Raw genomic sequence first — 17,500 nt, forward strand, 5'->3', positions numbered from 1 at the left:
ATAGGTTACATATAGTATCTCATATTGTCTCGTACCTTGACACTAGATAAACACAGTATGCAAATTAGTAATTCCATTCTCTGCAGCTACTGAATTTGTTGAGTATATAAACAGGTTGGCTGCTTATTTCTTTGGGTTTGGTCAACATGACGTAAACACCTCTGATGAGACCCCTACAAGGCTCAAAAACTGATTAAGGTTGTTCGTGATATTTTTCCAGTCTACAAAGAAATAGTTAAACTTGCCCTGTTTATATGTTTATTCCATTGGTTACATATATCTGTCCACAATAGTTATGTCCTAAATTAACTTTGCAGCTAACACCCTTCTCTAATGAAATTTTCAAAACACCCACTGGCAAAATAACAAATCTCAACCACAAAAACATGCATATCAATGCCAGATGACCACATGCACACTCACACATTTCCTTAAAAACATGTCAAACATACAAAATTTGAGACATACAAGCATAAGAAATACAAATGGACACACAAACACACGTATTTTTTCAAAGCAAGGAAACAAAAATTCCATCTCATTGCCAACAAGCATAAAAACCCAAATGTTTTTCATACATACTCACTCAACCATGAAGCACTCACAATAGATATGTCTTTAATTAGTTTTATACCTTACCCACTTAATAAACAACCTTTCTCCAAACATCATTTACAACCTTGCAAAACAAAAACAAGAAAACCCCACTCAACCCACAACAAAAGCCTTGCCCTAACAGTCACTATTGCTCCACCAGTGATCTTAATCACCACCAAACATCTCTCCTATCAAAAGTATGTCTTAAATCCTTTAGGAATCAGATTAGTCTGTCACATTTAATGCTTATTCATTCAAATTGTTTTGAATTTATAATGCGTTATCTCGTTATCTCGTAGCTTTGAGATTTTGATGATGTGAATGTTTATTTTTAGTATGACATTGAAGGGTAGATGTGAGAGGCTTGATCTGGCCAGATAGAATATTTTGGCCTGTGTAATTGCTAAAGGGCTAACATAGATAGGACTGCATCCCAACAATTGTACCCTCTCCTCAAGACCAGAACAAATACCAGTTCTCACCAATTACTGACATTCTACACCTTGGACTATTGCTTCCACTTCTAGGATGATACCACTGCTTCATGAAGACATCTTCAACCACATCCTGAAAAACCATCCAACAGATTGACATAAATTCATTCACAGACAATCTCCAGCCTCTGCTCCACACACATACTCTCTTCTCTTTCTGTTTCTTGTACTGTTGTTATAATGGCTTCTCTTTGGAATCAGCTGGGTTTGTGCCATCTCTACTCTAGCATTCCAGGCCTAGTTATTGTTCCACATCTCATTATCCTTGTTGTGTCTACTCCCCTAGACCCTGCACTAATTATTATAATCATGCTTTCCTTCCTTGAATGTTGACTCTCTGGTATTCTCACCCATGTTCATGTCTTTTCTACAAGTGTTGACTTGTGATGGTCCTAGACGAACATTAGCAACAGCAATCACAAAGATTTCAGAGAGTCTGCCAAAGTTATAGAAACTGCTTCTTCTTCCAAACGCAAAATGTATGAAAATAAATTTCGAAACGCACATGCACACACACACAGACACAAGGATGCATGCTGTCTGTAGTATTACCTTGTATTCAGAAACTACAAAGTGAACACTCTCAAAACTAAATATATATTATTATTATTTGTCATTTCACTGGTCAGATATGTATAACATTTATTATGAAACATAAAGCAGCTACGTTTAATATTTGTATGTAAAAATTGAATGAGAGACAGATACAGAGAAAAAGAAAACACAAAAGAGTAAGTTAGAGAATGAGATGCACACATAAAGAGAGACTGGGAAAGTGGTCATGGAAATAAGGAGAGTGATAGAAAGATATTGATGTGTATATGTAGAGAGAGAGAGTAAGAGAGAAAGATGGCAGTGGAGAGTGGTGGTTATATAGCATTGGTTTATTTACATTTTTATTGCTTTCTCTTCTAGACAGCTTAAAGAGCTTGAATAATGATTGCTATCTGCCAATTTCAGAGGCAAAACATGGGTTGAGCTACATCACAATCATTTTTTTGTAATTACTTCATGCAGTCAATAGAAATGATGAGGAGTTGTATATGTTGTCAGTCAGGGAAAGACAGTAGTGGAAATTTTATTTTCTGCATGAATCGAATCTTTGATGTTCAAAATGTTAATTTCAGAAGACTGGTTTTTTTTAAATAAAAAGCAGAGAGAATGGCTCATGTCTCATGTACTTTGAAATATTAGCTTTCATTCATTTTTGTAAATCAAGGAAAACAGGGTTAGCTTTATTAAAGTTCCACTCATTGCTGGTCTCAATTTTAAATACGCTAGTTTTTAGGTATAGGCACGGTCGTATGGGTAAGAAGCTCACTTCCCAACCATGTGGTTTGGAGTTCAGTCCCACTGTATGGCACCATGGGCAAGTGTCTTCTACTATAGCTCTGGTTTGAATAAGGTTTTGAAACTGGGTTTGATAGATGGAAGCTGAAAGAATCCTATCATGTGTATACATCCCTACATGCACGTGCACATGTATATATACACAAATATACATCATAGGCTCACAAAGCAGTGTTGTGAAATAAACAAACTTTTGATCAGTTCAAATATATTTGGAGCATATTTTCCCTGTAAAAAGACCATTTTCACTGTGGTTTGCAATAGAGAAAAGTTCTTGCTTCCAGCAAGAGGTGTAATATATCAGGAGGTTTCTTTCATCAGTCAAGTTCCAGATTATCTTTGCAATTTTGGCTGGTTATACTCGATATTGCTCCAATCTGGCCAGCCCCTAGGAAAAACTTAGAGAGATAGATAGATAGATAGATATGGCTGGTCTATGGGATTGCCCTGGGTTTCATATATATATATATATATATATGTATATAGTTATCGCTAAGCCAACATGGCAGTCCAAGAAATAGGACGAATGCTGCCGTTTAGAGACTTAGAAATATTAATATTTCTATATATGTATGTAATTATATATATATATATATATATATATATATATATATATATATATATATATATATATATGCTTTTCTCTATGCATGTATACATACACACACACACACACACACACACAAATGCCAGCATGGACAATGAATGTTAATTAATGATGATATGTATAAAGCAATTGGTAGAGAAAGTAATTAAGGATATGAAGACAGTGAAAGCCCCTGGGCTGTCAGGAATCACTACTGAGATGCTTAAAATATCTAATGAAGTAGGATAATGCCTTGTCACTCATATGGAATCAGGTTATCCAGGAAGGTGTTATCCCTGATGACTAGTATACCTGCATTATAGTTTGCTGCTACTAGGGTAAAGGGTAGAGGTAGTATACCTGCATTATAGTTTGCTGCTACTAGGGCAAAGGGTAGAGGTAGTATACCTGCATTATAGTTTGCTGCTACTAGGGCAAAGGGTAGAGGTAGTATACCTGCATTATAGTTTGCTGCTACTAGGGCAAAGGGTAGAGGTAGTATACCTGCATTATAGTTTGCTGCTACTAGGGCAAAGGGTAGAGGTAGTATACCTTCATTATAGTTTGCTGCTACTAGGGCATAGGGTAGAGGTAGTATACCTGCATTATAGTTTGCTGCTACTAGGGCAAAGGGTAGAGCCTTAGGTAAAGGTATCAAAATGAAAACGACCAGGTCATGAAAGTTAGAGAGAGAGTTATAGCCCAATTGATTAGAAACAAAATTAGAATAGACGAGATGTAATTTGGTTTTGTGCCAGGGCAACATACTAGAGATGCCATCTTCCTTGTGAGACAGCTGCAGGAGAAGTATCTAGCTAAAAGTAAACGATTGGCTTTTGTTGACCTGGTGTAAGCCTTTGGCAGGTCTCTTGCTCTGTTATCTGGTTGTCTCTAAGGAAGTTAGTAGATGAATGGCTTGTTAGATCAGTATAAGTGATGTATAGGGGTGTTGTCATGTCAGTAGGATGAGAATCAGTCTTGAGTATGGTGATTAATTTAGTGTACAAGTGGGAGTTCACCAGGGCTTTGTTCTCAATCGCCTCTTATTCATCATAGTCCTCCAGGCCATAACAGAGGAATTGAAGATCGGTCACCCATGAAGACTACTATATACTGATGACCTTGCTCTTACAGCAGAATCTGTAGCAGAAGTGGAAAGGAAATTCCAAGTATGGAAGCAAAACCTGGAATCAAAGGTTTTTAAAGTTAACCTAGTGAACACCAAAGTTGTTATTAGCCAGAAATCAGATAAGACTGTCTTTCGATTGGGTAAATGGCCCTATTTAATTTGTAAGTGGAAGGAATTCCATTTGTTGCACTAAGTGCAAGCTATGGACACATAAGAGATGTAGTGGAATCACAGGTGAGTTAATGGAGAAAGTTGTCTTTGTATGCAACAGGTATACAGAAACAAGAAACACTAAGGACACATGGGAGTAAGATTTTTTCAAATGCTAGAGATCATGGATAGTTTCTGTTGCCTAGGTGACCAAATTAGCAGTGTAGAAGGATGTTCTGAAAGTACAGATGCTAGAATAAGAATAGGATGGAGAGATTTCAAAGGGCAATTACCTCTGTTGGCAACAAAATGCCTTACTCTCTGGGTGAAAGGCAGATTGTACTACGTTTATATACATTATGTACACACAGCAATGCTACATGATAGTGAGATGTGAGCCATGAATGCAAAGGACATGCAAAGACTGGAGAGTAATGAAGCCTGTACACTCCAATGGATGTGCAGTAACAGTGTACATGTACAACAAAGTGTCGAATGTGTCAAGAGAAAAGTTAGGTGTAAGAGGAAATAGAAGCAGCATGCAAGAGAGAAGACTACAGTGCTTTTGACATGTAATGCATATGAATGAAGACAGCTGTGAATGAGCTTTATACTGTACTCTACCACGTTTCTAACAGATTCCCACTGACACACCTTTCAAATACACAGGCACACATACACACATGCACACAGACACACACGCACAGATACACACACACACACACACACACACACACACACACACACACACACACACACACACACTCACAAAAACGCACCCACACTCTCCTACTAGACAATGACACCAAAGATTCTTTTTGAAAAACAACTTCTTCAAAACAATCACACCTGCTTTTGCCATTTCTTTAAAAGGTCAAAAATAAACTTATCATTGAAAAGAACTGACCAGCTATGAACACAATTTTCTTCTTTTCTCTTTCCCATCGACACACACACAGACACACACACCAACACAAAAAAACACACTCACACACACACACTCTCTCTCTCACTTTTCCCTCCATTCCTCACCCTCTCTTACTATCCTATATATCTCTCTCTCCACCCCTACACACTCAATAAAACTATATAAAGAGACCTCACCGCAAGGTGAGCTCAAAACAATTTGAAAATCCTACACGATTAGGTGAAAAGCGCTTTATTTAATTTATAAAACATGTGACATTAATAAAAATCTGTAAATGTACAAACATCCAGATTTCTGAGTACCTTAATTTTTTTCTATAATATAATTTCTGTACATCACCTCCAAACCTTCCAATATATATATATATATATATATATATATATATATATATTTATAAATATAAGGGTAAAAATTATTAGAGAATTATTTACCAGTGGCTAGCATGCGTAATAAGAGTCAAAAGACATAAATTATTTTAAAATATAATGGTGTATGAAACATACAAGAAGAGACAACCACCATGTGGATTTCTTACATACTTAAAATGGCAGTCAAAGCCTAAAACCATGAAAGAATATCGTTATATTAAAGCGTGTTGATTTGTATGTGAGCATTCACTCAGATATCTTGCTCGCATACAAATCAATGTGCTTTAAGTCCTGGGGTTGATTTGTTCAACTAAAAGCCTTCAAAGCAGAGCCCCAGCATAGCTGCAGTCAAAATGACAGAAACAAGTAAAAGATTAGAATTTATTATTCCTGTTCTTCTTTTTAAAATTCCTTCACATTGTGTCAAGCTGTACCATGCCTAATATTTTTGTGAGCCCTTAATTGTTGAAAATAAAACACTATTATTAGTGTCATTATTGTTGTAATTATTGTTACTATTATTATTATTATTATTATTATTATTGTTATTATTATTATTATTATTATTATTATTATTATTATTGTTATTATTGTTACTATTATTATTATTATTATTATTATTATTATTATTATTATTATTATTATTATTATTATTGTTATTATTATTATTATTATTATCGTTGTTGTTGATGATGCTGATGTTGTAATTACTATTATTATTGCTCTTGTCATTGTTGTTATTATATTTATAATTGATTCATTGCTATAATTACTATTATTGTTATAATTATTGTTGTTGTTATTAAGGTAGCAAACTGGCAGAATCATTAGCATGCAGGACAAAATGCTCAGCGGTATTTTGTCCATCGCTGTGTCCTGAGTTCAAATTCCGCCAAGGTCAACTTTACCTTTCGAGGTTGATAAAATAAGTACCAGTTGAACACTGGGCTCAATGTAATCGACTTATACCCTCCCCCAAAATAGCTGCCCTTGTGGCAAAATTTGAAACTTTTATTATTATTATTATTATTATTATTATTATTATTACAATTATTATTATTGTTTTACTTCTCAGAGTTCTCAGTCTTGCTTGTTCTGGTAGATTCTGTGAGAGCAGACAGAGCCTGCTGTCAGAGGTCTCACAGGATCTCTTTCCACACATTTTAAGCTTTGATACTTGGTTGTTTAATTATCGTGGAAGACATTCAACAACCAAGTACCAATCTCAAAATCCTAGCTGTCCCCAGCAGAGCAAGTTTTGGGGCTTGCTTTGCTCTCATGTCAATTCCAATTTCTCTAACATATTTTTCAGACTTAATTGTTAATACTCTGAGAATCCCTACAACTACTGGGATAACAGACATTCTCCTCATTGTTCACATTCTTGCGATTTCCTCTTTTAGTAGTCTGTACTTTTCCATCTTTTCTAGCTCTTTGTCACTTATGCATGCATCTCCAGGTATTGCAATATCTATAATCTTGGTTTCCTTTTGCCCTTTATCTATCACAACAATATCTGGTTGCCAGGCATCAATTAGGGAGTTACATTGGATGGTAAAATCTCACAGTATCTTATATTCCTTGTTCTCGGTTCATGTTCGTCCCATTTCTGTGCTCTCTTCAGACCGTACTTTTCACATAGCCTCCAGTGGACGAACTTAGCCACGTTATTGTGCTTTCTTTTGTAGTGCTTTTGAGCCAGCTTGCTAAACTCATTTACAATATGTGAGATTGTTTCGTTTCTGCTGCCACACATCCTACAAAGAGATGATTCGCTACTCTTATCTATTTGGAACTTGGTGTAATTAATTCTCAGAGCTTGTTTCTGGGCGCTGCATTCCAATGCCTCAATGCATCCTTTCAGATCACTTTTTCTTAGCCACCTTCAAGCGTTGACCTTGTCTTTTCCTTCAATTTCTCTGAGGTGTTGCCCATACAGTAGTTTCATTTTCCAATTGTTTACTCTTTCTTCTTCATCTTGTTTCTTAAATATTTGTGGGTGCATCACATTTTCAGTAGGTATTGTATTGTTAATTCTAACAGCAGCAAGCAAGGATTCACTCTGCTGTTTGATGTATCATGCCAAACTGTTCTTCTCATTGACAACCCAGATCTTGCATCCTATGAAGCCTCTTCCTCCCCTGTTCCTAGGCACATACAGGCACAAATATGTTACATTTAGAATTAATGTCTTTGGTAACAGGTCACAACCAGTTTCCTTAGATATCGAGGACCTTTCTCATTATCTCTGTTATTCCCAATAGAGCAAATTTTTGTATTAATGCATCTCTTGCAGTTATACTGATTTTAATAAGGAAACTACCTAGTCCGTTGGTAATGGTACCAAGGGCATTTATAACTACTGGGATTACCCTTGTAGAATCCATCTGCAGTCTTCACATTTCCCTAATAAAATTCTGGTCTTTTCCTATTTTCCATTCTTTGCCTGCTACATTCATGTCTGCAGACATAGCCACATCTATGAAGAGGCACTCTTTCTTCCCCTTTGTCCAGAATGATAATATCTGGTTTCCTTGCTTGAAGTTTGTGATCAGTCTATACAGTAAAGTCTCATAAAATCTTAAACTGATCACTTTCTATTTCACTCTCTGGCTGACGTTGGTACCATTTTCTGCCTACTTCAAATTCTTTTTGCTCTAATATGTTCCTTGATTACACAATCATATTTACATCTATATTCCTTCTTTGCCAAAGGACTACAGGAGCTTATTATGTGCAGATCCTGCTTTCTCAGACAAATTCTGCAGTTAGCACTTTTCACAGTTTTATCTTTTTTTGCCTAGATGACATTCATCCATAATGACAGGCTTTGAGCAACCATTATGAATCCTATTTCTTTCTTAAGTTCTCCATTCTTCAGCCATAACCAAGATTCATCTGCTGCAACATACTGCATTTGTCTGAGATGCTGATCATGTAGTTCTTTTCCCCACATGTTTTTTCACCCTTTTTTCTTCTTTTTTTTTTTTGTATTCCATTGCTGTTTCCACAGCTTCTTTCTACTCTCCGCTGGCAAATGAAATCAGTTTTTCTGTGTTATTTCTCAAATAATCTTCTATATCATGTTCTGCCATCTTTATTGCAGTCTTTTATTGATATCAGACCTATCCCTCCCTCCTTTCGTGGCTTGTATAACCCATCAATACTGTCTCTAGGATGTAATGATCATTGTCTTTCTGGTTTTACAGCCTATGTTTCATAGTTCTTCCTTAGGCCAGTTCAGGAAAGCAGCAGAATATTGTATTAGAAACGCTGTTCGTGTGTTTACTGCAGTAATGCTTTTAGCTCCATTTAGTTTTCAGCTTAGCACCTTTTTCACTCCTCTGGGATGTTAATTTCTCACCTTCTTCTTCGTTTCTTGACAAAGAATTCTATCAAACTCCAATACCCAAAGGTATTTGTAACTGTCGACCTCATCCATTGCTCTGATTGATGTCTCTTCTGGGAGTTTAATCACTTCTGACTTGCATATTTTTCTCCTTTTTATTACTAGAACTGCGCATTTATCTATTTCAAAATTCAGACCTATGTCATCAATTACAATTGTAACAGTTTGAACCAATGAATCTAAAGGTTTCTCAATTTTGACAAATAATTTCAGGTCATTCTTAAACAGGAAGTGGTTTATTTTCTCACCACTGCATGGTTTAGCCTCTCTCTCAAGCTGAATGTTAGAGAGATAAGAGCAACTACAAATAGCAGTGGAGAGAATGTGTCACCTTGGAATATTCCCCTTTTTATGTTGACTTCACCTAACTTATCTTGGCCTGTAGTCTGTATAGTTTTCCATTTTAGCATACTGCCTTGTAAGAGCTGAACAACATTCTCAGCTAACCCAAGTATACTGAAGCATTCTTGAATCCATGAGTGTGGTAATCACACCATACAGTTGCTCAGTTTTTTCTTTCTGCTTTTGACTTGATGACCTATATATAATAGGGCATTTGTCTCTTTAGAACCTTTCTGTTCTTCTGGCAGTAGATCTCCCTCCTCAAGATATTTGTACATATCCTTTGCAATAACACCTGTTAGCAGGTGCAAGGCAAATTATTAGTTGGTAGTTACTTGTATTTCCTTTCTTTTGATCTTTCCTTATCAACAGTGTCCTGCTTTTTGTCATCCATTCAGGAACATCACCCATCTCAATACAATTATTTAGTTGTGTACTCATTCTATCAAGAAGTGCTCTGCCTTTAGTCGAGCAAATCGACCCCAGGACTTATTCTTTGTAAGCCTAGTACTTATTCTATCGGTCTCTTTTGCCAAACCGCTAAGTTACGGGAACATAAACACACCAGCATCGGTTGTCAAGTGATGTTCAGGGACAAACACAGAGACACACACACACACACACACACACACACACATATATATATATATATATATATATATATACGACGGGCTTCTTTCAGTTTACGTCTACCAAATCCACTCACAAGGCTTTGGTCGGCCCAAGGCTATAGTAGAAGACACTTGCCCAAGGTGCCACGCAGTGGGACTGAACCCAGAACCATGTGGTTGGTAAGCAAGCTACTTACCACACAGCCATTCCTGTGCCTAAGTGCAGTGAAATTCCTTAGCTAAAATCCCTGGACCCAATCTGATCCAGGGGATTTCCAGCTTGGTTGGCATCCCTTTCAAAACATTTTTCAACTTTTCTCCTGTGATCTCTACGTTTCTTTGTTTTTGGTAAATCTGCATTATTTGCCTTTATCTTTTTTAACCATTCTGCATTGCCATTGTGCTTCATTTTGTGGCTCCAAATGCTTCTCCAGAATTCCTTTGTCTCTTCTTTGTCAGTTGGTACATTCACTGCAACATCTCCATTTAGTTCCTTGTAAAATCTACTTTGATCTGTTTCAAACAATATACTTTATTTTGTTCAATTATGTTGTATTTCTTCATCTTGGCAGCTTTTGCTTTTATCCTTTGTTTTCATTCTTTCATTACTTTTCTATGTCCTCTCCATTTCAGCCAATACTTTCTTACTTTATTATTATCATAATTATTTCACTTTCTATCATTTTTATGTTATTATTATTTGTTGTTATTGTTTTTACTATTGATATTATATTACCTTAAATCTGTTACTCTCTCTCTCTCTCTCTCTCTCTCTCTCTCTCTCTCTCTCTCTCTCTCTCTCTCTCTCTCTCTCTCCTCCTTTCTGCCTATCACATTTGTGTATGTGTGCTTATGTAAAAATATGTAACTGCATATGGGTCCACCAGAGCATATATTGGGAGGTATGGCCATTATAGCCTTCCTTTCTCCACCCCATCACACTCCTCTCTCATGCATTCGTACTCGCCTTCTTTCACCATATATTCTACAATTCTGCTCTAATAATCTAATGGCACTTATTTGCATACAGGGCCTGCAACTTTCTTTATTATTATAGTTTTGCTTATAATACTGACGAAGTGAGTCAAGGGCATAGTGGAGCCTACCAGCTTGTGTAATAATGGTGGTTGGCTTGCTGAAAAGTGTACACTACATATAGCATAAATACCAGTTATGCTTTCTGTGTTTCTTTTATTTGGCACAAACTCCACATAGTAGACTATCTGTAGTTATGATGGTTATTGTCACAGTACATCAAACAGCAATGGAATGTAGAACTTATCTACAGTACCCAAACCTTTTGGTATTGTGTCATACATTCCAGTGCATCTATCTATTTCTTCATACCTTCTAAAGTACACTGCAAATGTTATACCCTTCTCTGGGTCATAACTGAATTCTCTTATAGAGTTCGATATGCCATCTGGCAAAAACAAACTTATAGTGTTTCCGGACTTCTTATGACATAGCTCCATTAACTGTTGTTGTTTTTCTTGTTGCTGAAGTAGTTGTTTCTGCAACTCCTGTTGCTGTTCTTGCTATTGCTTTTGCAACTGTATCATAGAAGCTAACAGGTCTTCCATAATTAACTTTGTATCACAAAAATTTGTTAAGTGATCTGCATGAGCTTCTTCAAATCCTCATCACCAATATTGTTGTCTCATCAATTGTTATGATGATGATACCTTTCTACACTATAATCGTGTATTAGCAATGAAATATATAATGAAGCAGATAACAACAATGTAACAATCCGACAAACTCTCCACAAGCTATACATGAACCAACAAACAATATTCTGACAAACTATCAAAACAACACCTTACAACTTCCTGTGATTAATGCCCTGTGTCCTTCTGAAGATCTTCAAGCACTTCCTTGATTTTGGTCTTATTGTTACAGGCAGAGCAAGTAGGTGTCTTTCTTAAATGCACCCCACACATAGTAACCCATGGGATTACAATGAAGGGAATTGGAAGACCAGAAATATTAGGGCTGATGAAGTCGTAGCAATTCTTCAACATCTACTTCTGACTCTTTCTGGAAGTATAGTAAGGTATGTGCTGCCACACATATGGCCTTCCACTAGCAATCCTCCCTAGCCAGGGTTTGACCACAGTTTCTAGCAGCTTCCTATAGCCATCTGAATTGATCCTATGCCTCTGTTCAAAGAGATGGGGTACTATGACATCACCTTCACTGGAGACAAATCTAAAGACCATCACAGTTTAGGGGAACTTAGTTTTCATGATGTCTATGTCATGTCTTACAGCTTTTACAGCGTTCACAGAGCATTGAGCTGCAATCATGATATCAGCATTTTGATACCCAATGTGAATCTTCATGATATAAGTCACTCATTTCTAGTATTCAGATGGCGTCTAGTCCTCCATGTCAGTTAACTCTTTTTCAACTACAACTTCAATCTGTATGCTCTCCAATGCCCTTGACTGTTCACCAATACATAAAAGCTGTTCCTTGAAAAAAAGAGACATAAAATGTCATCAAATTTAGCCCAAATACCCTGTATATGTGGGGGGGGGGCATGGCTATGTATTTAATATATTTACTTCCCAACTGCATGGCCTCAAGTTCAGTCCCACTGCATGGCACCATGGGCAAGTGTCTTCTGTGGCCTCAGGCTAACCAAAGTCTTGTTACTAGAATTGGTTGACAGAAGTGGAAAGAAAGCCATTGTACACACACAACACACACAAACACACACATACACACACACACACACACACACACACACATACATACATACATACATACATACATATATACATATATATATGTATGCATGTATGTATTTTTATATTTATATGTGTATGTATATGTGTGAGTATATCTCCTGGAGTATGTAAGAGCTGTAAATGAGTGTCACTGTCATACAAGCAGTGTTATTCTTTTCCAGTGTTTCTGGGGAGACATGTCTAGCCATGGATAAATATTACCTTGCTTGGAAACAGGTGTTGTTTGGTAACTGGGAGTGTATCCAGCCATAGAAAATTTACCTCAGTAAACTCTGCCCTCCACATGCAAGTGCAGAAAAGTAGATGTTAAAGCAATGATGATTGTTATGATGATGATGATGATGATGAAGATGAGGATTTTTTCCGAACTTGGTGATTCCGTTCATTGCTACTCTGAGTTTCTTGCTTGATATAATCCTCATATGACAACTAAACAGGGTGCTCCAGTATGAATCACCCATCTTTCTGCAAGTAAATATACTGTACATCATCATGTACATCTCATTTGTAAAACCAAAAAAATGTGATGGGTGTGTGTGTGTGTGATTTAAGAAATATTTTCTACTTAGATTTCAATAAACTGTTTGACATGAAATATCAGAAGTTTTGAGGGGTTTATTTATTTATTTATTTATTATTAATTATTATTTATTTATTTTTTGCAAAACCGAAATATCTCATTACTGTTTGTTTCCCACAACTCATTTTGTTTTTCAGATCATCAGCATTTTTTTTCTTTATCTTATCTGGTGTTGAATATATTTTTCTCTTATTAATATCCCTCGTTAATATTGTTAGACTTGACTGGAGACTATGCGAAAGCAACGAGACTCACCTGAGTTATATGGTCTTATCTTAGTACATCACTATTCTCTATTTAAACCTTATCTGGGCTGGGTTAAAATAGTTATCAATAAATTACTTTTATTCTTTATATCAACTTATAATAATATAAGTAGTCTTGAAGGAAATCCTTGATGTTCAGTGTTAATATATTCACTCGTTTAAATTGTCATTTTACGAAAATGGCTGAAATACTCCTAATTAACATTTAAATGACTTTTTTTTTTTTTTAAATAAAGAGTAAAACATCTGGAATAAAATGGAAATATTGCTTTTGGGTGGCTGGAATGATTAATCAATCATTATAGATAGTGTACATTAACTGATGATACTTATCCACTCTGACTTAATCCCAATAAATTGTGATCCAATACTTGGCCGCCTACTGCATTTGCTCGTATCACATAAATAGTGTGAACGATTGAAATTTGTAGCACAATAAGATTACAGCTACTACTGTTGCTGCTGCTGCTGATACTGCTGTTGTTACTGCTGCTGCTGCTGCTGCTGTTGCTACTACTTCTAATATTATTGCTCTGTCATTGCTGCTGTTACTTTTTCTACATCATATTGATCGAATGTCATGTGACCTGGTATCTGGCCTGCAGCTCAATATTAGACCAGTATTTCAACAAACATCTAGCTATTTTCAGTGAAATACCTAGAATCTCCAGTTCTTCCAACAATTGCAAAACTCTGCTTTCTCGTCACATCTGCATCAATATCACTATGGCTTTGTAAGTTGCTTTTTACTCAGTAGTGTTTTAATTCATTTTTAAATTGTTATCTATTTTAGACACCAATGCACACTTAAGAGTTACAGGTAAATTCTGCTAAATGCCGGCTCCAATTGCATTTCTTTCTCTCTCTCTCTCTCTCCCCAACCCTCTTTGTCCACTCTATATTTTGCTATTATTTCTATGTATTGTAATTATTGACGTTACTATATTACTTGCATACATATATTTATCCATCTTTACCTCTCTTTCCTGAGAGCTCTCTCCAGGAAGGTGACCTTGCAAAAGGAAGAAAATAGATTTTTCCCTTTTTTTTTATATTTCTTTTCTTTTTTTTATGAATCATCCAAAGTTGTACTCCGAATCATCTCAGGAGTTCTTCCAAAGCTTAACATTTCACAAAAAAAAATACAGAGTAATTTTACCTTTCAAAATTTCATCTCTCCTCACCCTTTTCCTCAGCCCCTCCTTCTACTCCTAAATTACATTTGATTAAATTTCATACAAAACACCAAACTAAATGCCTTACAGAATTTAGTTTCATCCCTTTATGTCCCGAGATCAAATCCTAGTGAGGTCAAATTCGTCTTTCATTCTTCAATAAGGATAATTAAATACCAGTTATATAATGGCATAAATTTAATATCCGTGCACATCTCCATCAAAAACTGGCACTGTGTCTAGTCAAAAGAAATCACTACTATTATTGATATTTATTCATTTATTCACTTGCAGATGAAGAAAATTTCTCATGCAGTGATATTCAGAATTAAGACGATTGTCTGATAAATTTACTGAAGAAATAAGAAAAAGAAATAGAAGGGAGGATGACAGAGAAAAGAAACGAAAAAGCAGTGATTTTATTTTATTTTTTTTTGTATATATATATATATATATATATATATATATATATATATTTTAATTGACTGATAGTATATCAATAAACTGTAGTCGTTTTCAATGACTGCTAACAGTGAAGAAATGACAGGAGGCAGTTTAACTAATGTTTGTTCCTCATCTCCATGAGGTTCACTCATACACATATTCTCTCTCTCTCTCTCTCTCTCTCTCTCTCTCTCTCTCTCTCTCTCTCTCTCTCTCTCTCTTTCTGTCACTCTCTTCTCCCTCCCTCCCCCTCTCTCTCTATCCATCTCCGTCTCTTTCTCTCTATTCGTCTTACCCTGCTAGCCTAGCTTCTTTCTCTTCTAACATTCAACAGTGTTTCCTCAACTGCCAGAGAAAATAAACATTACAAAAGATTTTAGAATAGCTTTTATAATTAATCCTAATCATTTCAATGCAAAACAGTAATAAGAGCTTCATAGTGTGTGTGAATGCATTTGCACATACACACTTACACACACACACACACATATTTATGAGTGCTGTGTGTATGTGTATGGATGTATGTATATGATATGGTATCTATAATGTATCTATGGATACATATATGTATACATGTATGATATGTATATTTGTGTGTATGTGTGTGTGTTTATGCATGTATAATAAATGTATAATGTGTGCTATGTTCAGCTTTTAACCAGTCAGTAATGGTTCTCTAATCGATCTTTGTGAACTATTTTTGATTCTTGATGATTTTGTGTAGGTGTTAATGAAATCATTCACACAAGTATTAATATTGCTTTCTGCCAAACTCCCATATCATTTTCCTCTCGTGCAAAAATGACATTCAAGGTTCATTTACTTTGTTACTATATACACACATACATATACATATATATACACACATACCCACACATATATCTAAATAATAATACGCACATTATATATATGCCTATATATATATATATATTTACATGTTTGTGTGTGTCTGTGTCACACAGATCTCAGACTATAAAAAAACCTTTTTTACGTTTTTAAGCTTTTGAACTGGAAGGAAATTATTATCAAGATAATTTACTGATTTATTGACTTCAATTTTTATTCTCTTCAGCCAGAATTTACCATGGGATTTCTTGGATTAAGTGGATTTTTTTTGCTAAGACTTGAAGGCAACTATCAAACCTATGACAAGTACAAAATTAAATTCCTGGTATAAAGTTTATGTCAATTACACATCAAAGCTTATAATAAAGCATTTGTTTCTTAAATTCTAAAATTTGTTTCATTCGTTTCTTAAATTTTATTCTAATTTCCATTTTATATTCACCAATTTATATAATTAGTTTTATTTCACTAACTTGTGTTACACATTGTTCACTAATAGGTAGAATGTATGCAAAAGGGGTAAGGATTTATTTGTTAATTTTCTCACCTATCACAACATCCCAAATTGCATTCAAGCACATGATGTAGAATATGATGAAACAAACACTTTTCACCTATTTCTCTCACCTATTGTAGTGTTGACTTCAAGGAAGATAAATGTTGGCTGTTCAGTATTGCAGCCAGCTGCAAGGTTCATTGACCTGAGATGAGTATTTGTAAATGGTTTGCAACTATAAGATAACAGTAATAATTGTTTAAGTATTTTAGATGTTTTATCTAAACATGATACAATCATGTGAAAACAAATCAATGTCACAGCTGTAAAAGAGATTAAGGCATACAAATTCTCGTAAATAAATGTAGAAGTTTTGTTGGTCCTTTGGGAATAAGAAAACCAAAGAGGTGTATGTTGCTGAACTTGTTAAATAAAACAAAGACGAATGTTTTAGGCAGAGATTTTATTATATGTAACAATATACACAGCTCATTTAAATTTTGAATCATGCTTATACTGACCATTTTCAGTCTCTTGTTAAGTTTGTATGTCTGTAATATAATCCGTAACTCAGAGTTTAAGACATGTTTATTTGTCTTTCTACTTGCAGTTTGCAGTTCATCGTTACAAATGAACAATTCATGTTGTACATATACTGGTGTAGGATTGGTGAAGTTTTGGCTAAGCAAAGCGAAATTAGATGTTTATAATATTCAAATACATTAATTTATAACATTAAAATATGCGTTGAGCATATATATCCTTATTATAAATAATTACTGTTGGAAAATCAAGACAAATATATGTGTGCTCTAATCATACTAGAATTAGCTAAGGTTTCCATTAGGGTAATATATCATCTTGGGACAACAGTTATTCCAGGTAATGATTGCTTCCCTAATATTTTATTCAGATCTAGAGTTTCCAAGTTTGGTTCTTTTTCCTAGTTGATCTGCAAAATACTACTACTACT

At 35.2% G+C, this 17,500-nt stretch overlaps 1 protein-coding gene across 3 annotated transcripts in view; it reads left to right on the forward strand.

Moving 5' to 3' along the window:
• Positions 1–17,500, forward strand: part of LOC106882429 (uncharacterized) — a 106,651-nt gene that overhangs the window by 20,159 nt on the left and 68,992 nt on the right. For 2 of the 3 annotated variants that reach the window (XM_014933105.3, XM_014933103.3), the window contains exon 1: positions 14,111–14,300. The exons of the other annotated variant lie outside the window; for it this stretch is intronic. The gene's annotated coding sequence lies outside the window, so the exon portion shown is untranslated. Of the gene's footprint in view, positions 1–14,110; positions 14,301–17,500 lie in introns of those variants that run through there. 3 annotated transcript variants of the gene reach the window in all.

The sequence above is a fragment of the Octopus bimaculoides genome, chromosome 20, assembly GCF_046866305.1.
Source record: "Octopus bimaculoides isolate indiv1 chromosome 20, ASM4686630v1, whole genome shotgun sequence".
In the NCBI taxonomy this organism is placed as follows: domain Eukaryota; kingdom Metazoa; phylum Mollusca; class Cephalopoda; order Octopoda; family Octopodidae; genus Octopus; species Octopus bimaculoides.